Genomic DNA, 3,198 nt, shown 5'->3' with positions numbered 1-3,198 from the left:
TCTCACCCTCTCACACTAAATACATGCATTGCCTATCTAGCCCCCCCTCCCCCAACCTCTCATGCGCACGCATGCACGTTGTATATCTAGTTCACTCCCTCGAGACTGTCTCACTCTTTCTTCCGCACGGCGGGCCACACTCGCTCAATCTTGCTCTCTTTATCTGAATCTCGTTTAACCTCGTTTTCTTTCACACACAAATGATATATCTCCCTGTCCGGGCCTCGATCGACACACTCTATACTCTCTCACGCAGATTGTCTATCTAGGTCAGTCCATCCAAGCGGTGCCACTCTTTCGACCTCATGGCGGGCCACGCTCACTCAATCTCTCTCTCTCTACATATATATGTATATATATATATATATATATATATATATATATATATGTCTCGCTTGACCTCGCTCTTTCTCGGACAAAAACGATATATCACCATGTTTGAGCCCAGTTCGACCTATTCACATTGTATACTCTCTCACGCACATTGTCTATCTAGGTCACTCTTTCCAACCCGTCTCACTCTTTCGATCGCACGGCGACCCTATGTGATCGATTGACCTTGCTTCCTCCCACGCACAAAATATATCTACATGTCTGTGACTGGATCATCTCTCAAGCTCTATCTTACAGCCCTCACCCTTGCCAAAAGCTCAATCGGACAATATCTGTCCAGAGCATATATATCTGTTCAATGAATGTCAGACCACACTCACTTTGTCTCTCTATCTATATGTCTCTCGATTGACCTCGCTTTCTCACACCGTATCTTCCACGCATTGAAGCTACTACCTCTCCATCCCTTGCAAAGTCGGAGATATTTACATTGTGAGTGGCGCTACAACCTTGGATTAATTTGTGTAGGCATTTATTCCGATCGCTTTAGATTATATTTTCGTAGCATTCGGCCCACAACTACTCCAAACACCGTTGCAACCCCCGCAACTCCCCTAGTTGATTTTCCTCCGACTCGGTCATCGCTCTCTCGCACGTCCTTTCTCGCCTTCAATGTCGCACCATGGTATTATTGCAAAAAACTATGTTGTTCTCTTTAATTATTATAAATAAGCTACAAAACTACACACCGATAGTCCACTTGGAATGGAACAAAATTTGACCCACAAATTAAAGTGCTACAAACTACACATAGAGGGGCCCACATGTCATGAAACAAATTTGGACCCATATACAAATTAAAAAATAAGGGACGAGGATCGAACATGCAACCGGGCCTTCAAGCCGCACGTCAATAGGCAACATACATAGAACATCAATATTTGTTGTACCCCCCTTTGTTCACATAATGTTTTTATATGACCACAACCTATTTAATGGATAACATGCAATATTATTTTTAGTACTATATTCGCCTTCACTTACTGGTGGGATCCATGTGTGCTCTCTCTCTCTCCTCCCCTTCTGCGTTTAGACGCACGGGCAAACACGAAGAACTCGCGGGCGATGTTGCCGTTGACCATATTTGGACACGTTCACAAGTCACGGCACCAGTTTCACGTACTAGCAGCACTAGTCAGTGTGTACGTGCAATGCACGTTAATTTAGAAGTATATTAAGTGCATGCGGATATTAAGTAGGATATTATTTGCGTGTTATTATGTGATTAGCACTATTTTTGGCATGAAATTAACTGCACGCTAAACGTGTTAAGCGCTTAACATTGAAGCACTCTAGGTCATTGGATGACAAGGAATAAATGTGGCTTGATGATGTTTTATATTTAATTTGATACGGCTCTAGCAGAACATTCAATTGATCAAACCATAGATTTCGTTCAGTCTAACTCCGACTTTAAATTATATGACGATCGATATAAAATAAACGGAAATGATAAACGTTCGGATTTTAAGCATGGCAATCCAAACGTTTTTCATGGAAAATTTAGATTACGCGGCGGCGGCGGGGGCGTCTTGCGGTGGCAAGCAGCTCCTCTGTCGTGCTCTATGTGTCGTCGGTCCACTGACCGACGGCGACGGCGGCGTCTTGTGCCATTGTTGGCGTACTCCTGGACGTTGGCCTAGCTTCAAGGAAGGCCAAAATGTTCTGGACTTCGGAGTGAGTCAACTGGCGGGAGGAGGCGACTGGCATTGGTGCAAGGAAGCGGTCGACGGCGGCCATCCATGCCGCTGAGGGGGGCATTAGAACCCGCGCGGGGACAGGCGTTGTCAACAGCGCGGCGGAGACATTTGTGTGCACGGGCACCGGCACGGGCACGGACGTCAGTGCACACGCAGGCGCATGTGTTGGCAGGTGCACGGGCACCGGCACGGGCGTGCGCGTCAGTGCACACGCAGGCGCATGCGCTGGCAGGTGCACGGGCGCGTGAAAGTTGGCGGGGACCTCGTGGAACCCCGTGGGATCAAGCTCGACGACAATGTGCGGCTTGCAGCCCATCAATGCCACGGGGGTGGGCGCTGGCGCAGTCGGGGAAACGGGAGCCGGAACGGGATCGGGGACAGGCGCGGCGTCTTCCCGCAAGGCCAGTTCAAGCTCGTCCCAAAGCGCCTTATGTTCTTGAGAGTCCGGCTGGGTGTCTTCCTCAGGAAACTGGAACACTAAGGGCAGACCATCATGATGCGGCATGGCGTACATTTAGGTCAGGCTAGTTGGAGGTAGACGACAAGAGAATCGGAGAGGAAGAGAGAAGATTGTAGCGATTCCGGGTAGTGCGGAGTTGATTTTAAACTGTGGCGCTGATGACATTAAAAGTGGGAGCAGTTGGGAAGGGCTCGCCTCCCGGTGAGCCTGCACAGCAGTGTGCTCGCACGCCTCCCTGTCAGCCAGCGCAACGGTCTGCTCGCACACCTCCCGTCTACTCATCACACGCTTGCTCGGATGTCACCTGCCGATGAGAAGCGGGGACTCATGGCGGCACGAAACGCCCACGGCTTCATTAGTGAAAACGTTCGCCTTAATGTGACAGGTCTTTGTTCCAAAATACCTTGGCTCTTCATTTGTGCAACTTGTCATAAGCAGCTTGTCTCAAATTGAAGAAAAAACTTACGAAGTAATATTTCTGCCATATCACGTGACCATGCTCAGTTTCAAGAATTCATGCTCACTTTTGGATTTTTTGAAATTTAAGATCCAGGATTCGAAACAATATCATAACCTGCATCATGCAATAAATTTTCAAGCCGTACATCTATCCTGTTGTATTTCTTAAGAAAGGATTTGGTCAAA

This window comes from Triticum aestivum, chromosome 2B (assembly GCF_018294505.1).
Source record: "Triticum aestivum cultivar Chinese Spring chromosome 2B, IWGSC CS RefSeq v2.1, whole genome shotgun sequence".
Taxonomy (NCBI): domain Eukaryota; kingdom Viridiplantae; phylum Streptophyta; class Magnoliopsida; order Poales; family Poaceae; genus Triticum; species Triticum aestivum.
This window is presented reverse-complemented; position numbering follows the sequence as displayed.